Source organism: Myotis lucifugus, unplaced genomic scaffold, assembly GCF_000147115.1.
Source record: "Myotis lucifugus unplaced genomic scaffold, Myoluc2.0 scaffold_502, whole genome shotgun sequence".
NCBI classification, from domain to species: Eukaryota; Metazoa; Chordata; class Mammalia; order Chiroptera; family Vespertilionidae; genus Myotis; species Myotis lucifugus.
Genome location: NW_005871550.1, coordinates 315,169 through 324,180, shown reverse-complemented (window position 1 = coordinate 324,180; position 9,012 = coordinate 315,169). Strand labels below are relative to the sequence as shown.

The following is a 9,012-nucleotide window of genomic DNA, read 5'->3' as shown; positions in this document are numbered from 1 at the left end:
GTTTCAGGCTGAAGGCATAGTGTGTGCAAGGCTTGGAGCAAATCAAGGCCAACTTGTTTGAAAAACAGAAAGGGTGGTAAACAAAAGACCCTACAGGGAATTAAAAATTTTTAAAGCTGTATTCATGCATTTGGCATTTATTCTGGGGGCATTGGGAGGCCTGGAAGAAATTTGACCAAGGATTGACCTGCTTTGAAGTTGAGAAGGGTCCCTTTGGCCCAATGGAGAAGGGAATGAGGGGTAGGGCAGAGTTTCTGGCGGGGAGTTCCACTGAAAGGCTGTCTAGAGGTGGGGTTATTTAAGGAAACCTAAAAACCCAAGTCTAACCTTGCTTGTTAAGAGGAAAGCCCTTCTCCTTCCACCCCCAGTGAAGCTACCTGGAATACCTGGGACCTCTGAGGCCCCCGAGGTAGTGAGAGCCCAGTTTTCCTGGCTCCCCCACCAATGTCCCTCCTTCCCCCCCACAATCCTCCACCTTCCAAGAACCAGTCTTCCCCCTTCCCCACCTTGTAGCTACTCTTTCCTTCCAACATCCCATGGCCTCCCAACCAATCACACATATTCTTTCTATGCCCTTTAGTTTTCCTTCTGACTCTCCTCGGGTCTTCCCTTTACCTCCCTGGGGCAGACACAGAGGTATATCTGTTGGCTTCTTGGCCAGGGAGCCTGGTCTGGTTTCTAGCTCTGGCCTGGTACATCCCCTCGCTCAGGAGGCAGAGGGGCAGTGAGGGAGTTCAGGTTGCTGAAAGGTCTTGCTTAGACTCGAAGAAGAAAAGAGACATGGATTTCATCTCGTCGAGTGGTAGCATGGTGCCCTGCCTCAGTGGTTCTCAACCCAGCTGCTCAGTAGAGTCACCTTCCGGGGCCTTTCAAGAACCCCAACATCCCACCTGGTTCCCACCTCTGAGAGACTGCTCTGTCTGTCACGGGAAGAATCCAGGCATCTGTAGTTGTAAAAGCTGACGGCTAATTCTGAGGCGTAGGTGGGATGCAGGAGCACAGCTCTCTCAGCATCATGTTTCAGAGATAAGCTGACACCAGGTGGAATGTGAGCTTTGGCCATTTTTATTTATCTCTTGCTGGGCTTGCCTTGGACAAATCGTTGCCTCTCTGATCCTCATCCATTTGCTCCTCTGTATGAGGAAGTTAATAGCACCTGCCTCTTAAGATAGTTATGGACCTGCCAAGTCAAGCATTTTCACATAATTAGTGCCCAACCAGAAGCATTGACAGTTGTTTCCTTACTATTATACTTTCAAGTTAGGCATTGCCCTCCCTCTCTGGTTCTTTTTCATGCCCAGCTACTTTAGTGTGGGTTAGATGATCAGATTTCCAACACACGAGGGAGAAAGGTGCAGCATTAAAATTCTCGCAAAATGATTAACTAGAGTAAGTTTGTGTGCACGGCCTCACCCCCTTTCCTCTCGCTGTGCCCTCGGTATTTTAGACAAGACTTGGGGCCTGTGCAAGTCCTTTAGTACCAAGCATGCATCCCCAGGGAGAATGGAGAGAGAATTCTTCTGGATAATTCTTCTTTAATACATGGTTCCAATGCCATTATAAAATAAGACTTTCCAAAGTGCGTTTCATTGGTCTCTCAATGACTGATGACTGCATCCCTCCCGGTGGCCTGTGTAGTCTGTTCTGATGGGTAGATTCTCAGTGCCTCCCACTCTGTCTTCCTTTGGGCGTGATTAAGGAGGCCAAGGAATAGGGTGGGGTGGGGTGGGTGAGTCCTCCCGGGCACACTTAGTTCAGCAAAGAACTCAGTCCACTTACTCCTGGTATGCAGCCATGTTTGCTGGGCACAACAGAAATGTCAACGGAGGAGAGAAAGGTCAGTGCAAACACATCATCACCCCAAGGAAAATAGCTTGCAATACACTCTTCATAATGAGTCGCTCTCTCAAAAGAGTAGAGAGACTCAAAGAGGTAGGCTCCAGGACTGCCGAAACTGAGAGAGGCTCAGAGAACATGGGACCGCTGATGGGGAAGCCCAGGTCTTTACAGCAGCGCCCAGAGATTTCTAACCCAAAGGAGACTGTGTTGCCTTTCCATAGCCACGGGCTCACCATTAAGACAGAACACAAACACTGCTTTCGAAGCTGAGCCCTGAATGGATTAAGCTAAAGAGTCCAACAGCAGTGCAGTTTCTGGAAGTCAGGCTATTTTAAGAAGTAGTGCATTACCCCCAAGCATGTTTAAGTGCTGTCACAGCACCTGAATGTCCTGAGCGTTGAATCACTTCATAATTCAACAAACATGAGTTGTCCCCGTGAGCATCTGTTTCTCCTATTTTACCACAGATACATGACGGGGGCAGAACTTATGAACTGCAGGCATCGATTGGTGATTGAACTGCCTCTCACACCGGCAACTCCAGGTAGCATTTTCCAGGGCGAGTAGCTGCGTGGCTTTCGTGGTGTGTCCTGGAGAACTGAATGGCCAATTCACTGTTTAAAGGTATTAATTATTAACAGTGATAAAAATGATGACTTCAACATTTATCTTTATTGTTTCCATTAAACTTTATTTAACGGTGGTTAAATAAACGATGGTGAGCCTGGCAATACAGTTAGTGAGGTAAAATATGCCAAGTGCTTGGTACAGTGTTATACATTTAAAAAGCAGGTCAGAAATGATAGTCTTCCTTTTATCATGGGAAAGTTATAATTTTTCCAAAAGATAAAAGTATTTTGGGAAAAACTTAATTTTTTTTTCCAAAAGGGAATGAAAATGGTTCTAGTCCAGTGGCTACTCTGATTAGCTAGGAATCGCAGTGTTCATGAAGTTCAGGTCTAGATATTCACGGACTGTCATTTTGATTGGTTTTGCCCTTTCCTGAATGACTAATAATATTAGCAGTAACCACCGTAATTATTATTATTATTATAAATATTGATATTGGTAGTAATGCGGTCATAATTGTAGCTGGCATCAGTAGTTTCTCTCACCCAGTATCCCAGCCCCTGCTCTTGGTGATATCTAGGTTCTCCTTTGGCTAATTACCACGCCCATTGGATTTGGTCTTGGTTGGGATGTCAAACTGCACACCCTTCTTTGAGGGAGACTCTAAGGTAGTGGAGCTAATTCCTTCTCAGCACAACCCCTCAAAGGTACTATCGTCAGTTCCTGTGACTTACCTGGGGCCGCTCCTGACTCCTGCTTCCTGGTTCCTTCCAAAGCTTGGCCGTTCCATGTGACTTTGATTCTGCCAACTCTCTTAGAGCCACCCAATACATTTTTAAAAATTTCTTTGCAAGTTAACCAGAGGTGATTTGTTTGCTTAATAATCAAAGAACCCTAAATACTTCTGGGAGATAATATTAGTAATCATAGCTGTGATTGTTATTTTCATTATTCCAAAGTCATTGTAGTCATAACTAACATTTACTTACTATTTGTTATGTCCTGGGCACTATTCTAAGCGTTATCTCATTGCAGCATCGTCATGACAACCCTGTGAGGCAGCAGATCCGCATCATTATTAGCCCCACTCTACAGATGAGAAAACTGTGGCACGGAGAGGCCAAGTAACCTGCCCAGAGCTGGTAAGTGATGGAGCCAAGTTTCAGATGCAGCATCTTCAACTCTGGCGCTCAAACCCTCGATCACTGTACTGCTTCTCTATCAAATGACTGGGACAGAATGTGCCTGGCAACGTGTTAATCACTTCACATCAGTCATCTCATTTAATTTTCACAAAAGCAATATTACCTCCCAGAAGTTGAGAGAGTTGACAGAATGATAGGTTACATGGAATGGCCAATCAGAACTGTGGGTTCTGATCGCAGCTACACAGATGAGGAAACGGGGGCTCAGGGGGGTTAAATGCTTTGTGCAGGGTTGCTCAGCTACCAACATTCCCGAGCAAAGCCATCACGCCGAGGAAGGTCTGCGCCTGTCAGGAGAGGGATGAGGGAGAGGGCCAGGTCTGCTCAGACTTAACCTCACTCACTGTTAACAGAACAAAGAAACTTTAAAAAATGTTGCGCATCAGGCTGGCTTTGCAGGGTTCCCAGGAGGCTTGAGCAGAAAGGGAAAACTTCCTTGTGCTGAGATAACGTTGAAACCCACATTTCTAGGCCAGCTGTTTTTTTTCCTTCCCTTTTTTCTTGGAGAATTCCAGGCCTGATTAGATCATGCTCTGGACTCGAGTCAGCCAAGGGCCACGGTTTAAATCACTGTGCTCCTGATGACCTTACATGAACATCTAAGATAAATCTATTTATTTTACACTGAGATCATGGAAAATAAAGCAATCTCTGCTCCTCTCCAGCAGACCATGCTTGCCAAGTCGGTTTTCATGACATACTTGTATAGTTAATTTATCTTCTCTGAAGAATGAGATTTAAAAACTAAGAAAGAGTTACTAGTGCTTGTGTCAGAAACAATGGTGAAAGCCAAGAGCATTGTCGTAGACCCCTTCACCAGAATTGGCAGGTTGATGTGTTTCCAGAAGCGGGAACAAAGACCCCCAAATTCCACTGAGTCTGGGGAAACTCTCAGTGGCTGTATTTTTAGGGCTGTGTCGGGAAATGAATGATGTGGAAGACATCTGGGTGGCTGCTGTTTGGCCTACACCATGGACACCAAATCCCACCAGCATTGTTGGTCCCTACCCCAGGACTCCTAAGTAAAGTGGAGTTGAAAATTTGAAATATGTGCCCAGGAGGTAGGTAGGACCATTTTGAGAGGATTGCCTGGCTGGGATAATTTTCTAGAGGATGCTGATGGGGGTGATGTGGAGAGTAATCAAGGTGAGGGCAGAGGAACAGGTAATTTCTGCTTTGCCTTTTTAAGCCATTATTTCTAGACCCAAATTTTCACAGCTTTCCAAAGCATGGAAGGATGGGATTACTGTTGAATTAATGTCTCTGTGTTTCATTTTGTCTTCTGTAAAATGGGTTTAACCTAACTCAGATGGGAGGAGTACATGAGCTAATAATGCATGCACAATGCCTGGCATAGGGTAAGTAGTCAATAAATGGTAGGCTCTTCTTACATTACCCCCCTCCCATCTGCTACCAGCCTGTGTCATTCAGTGTTCTCATCTATGGCCACTGGTCTGTCTTCAGGGGTTCATGGCTTACTTAGATTATCTCTAAATCTTCTCCTGTGTTAACATTCTATTTCTCATGTCCACTCCCGCCATTTTATAGGTGGAAAAAGAGATTGATGTCCAGAGAGGTTAAGTGACTTGCTCAAAGTCACACAATTAGCAACTCTAACTCTACTGCTATTCATATGCATTAGTAATCCACTGCCACATAACAGATTACCCAAAAATGTGGCATATTACAACAACAAACATATTGCCTCACATTTTCTGAAGTTTAGGAATCTGGGAGTGGCTTGGGTGTATGGATTGGCTCAGGGTCTCTCTTGACCCTGAGGTGTCGACCAGGGCTGCAGTCAACCTAAGGCTTGGTTGGGCTGGAGAATCTTCTTGTGAGATCATGGACATGGCTGTGGGTGAGAGGCCTCAGTTCCTTGCCAAGTGAGACTCTCCACAGGGCTGGCTGCTCCTGACATGTTTTTTCCCCAGAGTGAGTGATCCAAGAGAGTGCAGAAGGAAATAGCAGTGTCTTTTATAACCTAACTAGAAGACCCAATGCACAAAAAGTCGTGCACTTGGGAGGGGGGAGGGTCCCTCAACCTGGCCTGCACCTCTCACAGTCCGGGACCCCTCGGGGGATGTCCACTTGCCAGCTTAGGCCCACTTCCCGGGGGATCAGGCCTAAGCTGGCAATCAGATATCCCTCTAGCACAGCAGTTCTCAACCTGTGGGTTGCGACCCCTTTGGCGGTCGAATAACCCTTTCACAGGGGTCGCCTAAAACCATCCTGCATATCAGATATTTACATTACGATTCATAACAGTAGCAACATTACAGTTATGAAGTAGCAACAAAAATAATTTTATGGTTGGGTCACAGCATGAGGAACTGTATTTAAAGGGCCAGAAGGTTGAGATCCACCTGCTCTAGCAGCCTGGGAGCCTCCAGGAGGATATTCCTTACCTGTTGGCCTTAAGCCCGCTCCCCCCAGGGAGAGCGGGCCTAAGCTGCAGGTGGACATCCTTAGTGCTGCTGAGGAGGCAGGAGAGGCTCCTACCACTGCCGCTTTGCTCGCAGCCCACTTCGCTCGCAGCCGGCAGCCCGACATGTGGCTAAGCGGAATTCCCCCTGTGGTAGCGCACTGACCACCCAGGGAGAAGCTCCTGCATTGAGCGTCTGCCCCCTGGTGGTCAGTGCACATCATAGCAACCAGTCATCCTGGTAGTTCCGCCATTAGGGTCAATTTGCATATTACCCTTTTATTATATAAGATTGCAAAAGTGATGGACCATCACTTCTCCCATGTGCTATTGGTCACACAGATAACTCAGGTATACTTTCAGAGGTGGGGACTGTGCATGGACAAAACTGTCAGGAGGTGGAGATTATTGGACACTGTCTTAGAAACTGGCTTCCACTTAAGACTGGATACTTCACAAGACTTAAGCCAGCCAGTGTGGCTCAATGGTTGAGCATCAACCTATGAACCAGGAGGTCAAGTTCAAATTCCTGTCAGGGCATGTGCCCAGGTTGCAGGCTTGATTCCAGGTAGGGGGCATGCAGGAGGCAGCTGATCAATGATTCTCTCTCATCATTGATGTTTCTATTTGTCTCTCCCTCTCCCTTCTTCTCTGAAATCAGTATATCCTATATAATAAAACCTTAATATGCAAATTGACTGACCGGCAGAATGACTGGTGGAACAACTGGTCGCTATGACGTGCACTGACCACAAGGGGGTAGATGCTCAATGCAGGAGCTGCCCCCAGCCCATAGGCCCCATCTGGTGGCAGCGGGGGGCGGGGATGGCGAGCGGGTGGTGCCAGGCCAGCCAAGGTGGGTGTGAGTGGGGACACCAATGGCCCCACTGGTCGCCCCACAGATTGGCCCTGATCACCAGCCAGGCCTAGGGACCCTACCTGTGCATGGATATTGTGCACCGGGCCTCTAGTCCTATATAATAAAAGGGAAATATGCAAATTAACCCTAATGGTGGAACAACCAGGAATGACTGGTCACTATGACGTGCACTGACCACCAGGGGGCAGACGCTCAATGCAGGAGCTGCCCCCTGGTAGTCAGTGCACTCCCACGGGGGGAGTTCCACTCAGCCACTAGCTGGGCTGATGGTTGTTAGTACAGCAGCAGTGGCGGGAGCCTCTCCCGCCTCCTCGACAGTGCTAAGGATGTTCCCAGAGGGAGCGGGCCTAAGCCGCAGTCGGACATCCCCCGAGGGTTCCCGGGCTGCCAGAGGGATTTCTGACTGCCAGCTTAGGCCTGATCCCCTGGGGAGTGGGCCTAAGCTGGCAGGTGGACATCCCCCAAGGGGTCCCGGACTCTGAGAGGTCACAGGCCGGACTGAAGGACCCTCCCCACCCTGAGTGCACAAATTTTTCATGCACTGGGCCTCTAGTATTTTATAAAAGACTAAGTACAAAAGTCCTTAACATGGTCCCAGGGACCTACCTTCCTCACCAGCTTCCACTTATTATTGCTCTCTGAGCTCTAGTTTGCACTGGTCTTTTTTCAGTTCCTCACACAGACCATGTTTCCTCCCAACTTGCCTTAGAAAGTGCTGCTCCCTCCACCTATAACACTTATGTCTCATCACCTAGAACACTAATGTCACGCTCCAAGGTCTCATCACCTAGGACACTAATGTCACACTCCAATGTCTCATCGCCTGGAACACCAATGTATTACTCATGTCACATCACCTGGATCACTAATGTAACACTCCAGTGTCTCATCCTCTTTATCCTTTACTGCTCAACTCTACCAACATGTCCTCCTGATTCTCTAAACTAAGTCTGTATTGAAAATAATTGAGTCATCAATTAATTATTAATATGTATACACAGGAACATATGGTCTGACCTGTCCTCTCTGGGTTGTCAGGAGGGAGCAGAGATGATAAAGTCAGGCCTAGATTCCAGGTTTCTTTACTCGGAATCCTGGATCTCCACTCTTTGTAACCACTTTTTAATTCCCATTCCTAGGGGGAGAAAAATAGCTGTTATTCTACCTTGCCCTTTTACAAGGCTCTTTTCATTAGTTCTTAAAATAGGCCTATGCTGATTTTCCAGACTGAGCATCTGGCCTATATTCTTGCTCCCAGGCCCCTCCATTAACCACAAGAAACTACTTTCTTTACAGTATGCTATTTTATTCCCTTGTCACTTTGATTCTTATTTGTCACCAAGTACAGAGTTTGAGAAGTCACCAGTTGCTCTTTTTGTCACAGGTTTTCATTGGAGATCAAGTCCTGCTTCTAGAATGCGTTGGGGGCAGAGTTGGGGAAGATAATTCTCTCTTTTTACCCAAGATTGTGGTTTCTCGTCCTGGACAAGCCACTTGGAGCAGAGAGGTTAGTTCTTTCCTCTTTCTCTCAGGAGACACACACACACACACACACACACACACACGCACGCACACACACACACACACTCATACACTCCTTTGATTTATCCTATTTGCTAGGGTGATGGAAATTACAGAAGTATATATATGTACGTGTATGTGTGTATGTTGGGGGGCAGGAGGCATGTCTCAGCTGAAAATGGAATTCAAACATGTCTGTAGAAAAGGTGGGGGGACCACCAGGAAGTGATTTGTGGGAGGCTCCCTCACCCTCTGGGAGGAAAAGGGTGGGGAGGACCCCATGAAGTCAGACACGGATTGCGTCTGGGTCCTGTAATAAGGAGGCTTCTGAGGGAAAGAATGAGGACCTATTTGTGGACTCTGTGACCCTTGGGGCACAAGCGGGCCCTTTTGGAGGTCAGGGTGACCGGGGTAGGACTGTGAGTGGGGGAGAGGACCATCACCTCACTTCCGGTGGACCAGGACCTGCTGGCACGTGGGAGGCCCAGCTACCTGTAGGAGTGGCAAGGCAGCACCCTAACATGGATCATTGGCCGGGTGAACTCTTATCAGTCCATAAGCAGCTTTCCAAG

The 9,012-nt window shown here is 47.4% G+C and overlaps 1 protein-coding gene across 4 annotated transcripts in view; it reads left to right on the top strand.

Annotated features, from left to right (window-relative positions):
• The first annotated feature begins 2,292 nt into the window (after nt 1–2,292).
• PAMR1 (peptidase domain containing associated with muscle regeneration 1) overlaps nt 2,293–9,012 on the top strand; it is an 85,002-nt gene continuing 78,282 nt past the window's right edge. For 2 of the 4 annotated variants that reach the window (XM_006103736.2, XM_023744968.1), the window contains exons 1-2: nt 2,307–2,463; nt 3,445–3,551. The gene's annotated coding sequence lies outside the window, so the exon portion shown is untranslated. Of the gene's footprint in view, nt 2,464–3,444; nt 3,552–8,303; nt 8,427–9,012 lie in introns of all 4 variants that reach the window. The other 2 variants (XM_014446114.1, XM_023744967.1) reach the window with 2 other exon arrangements.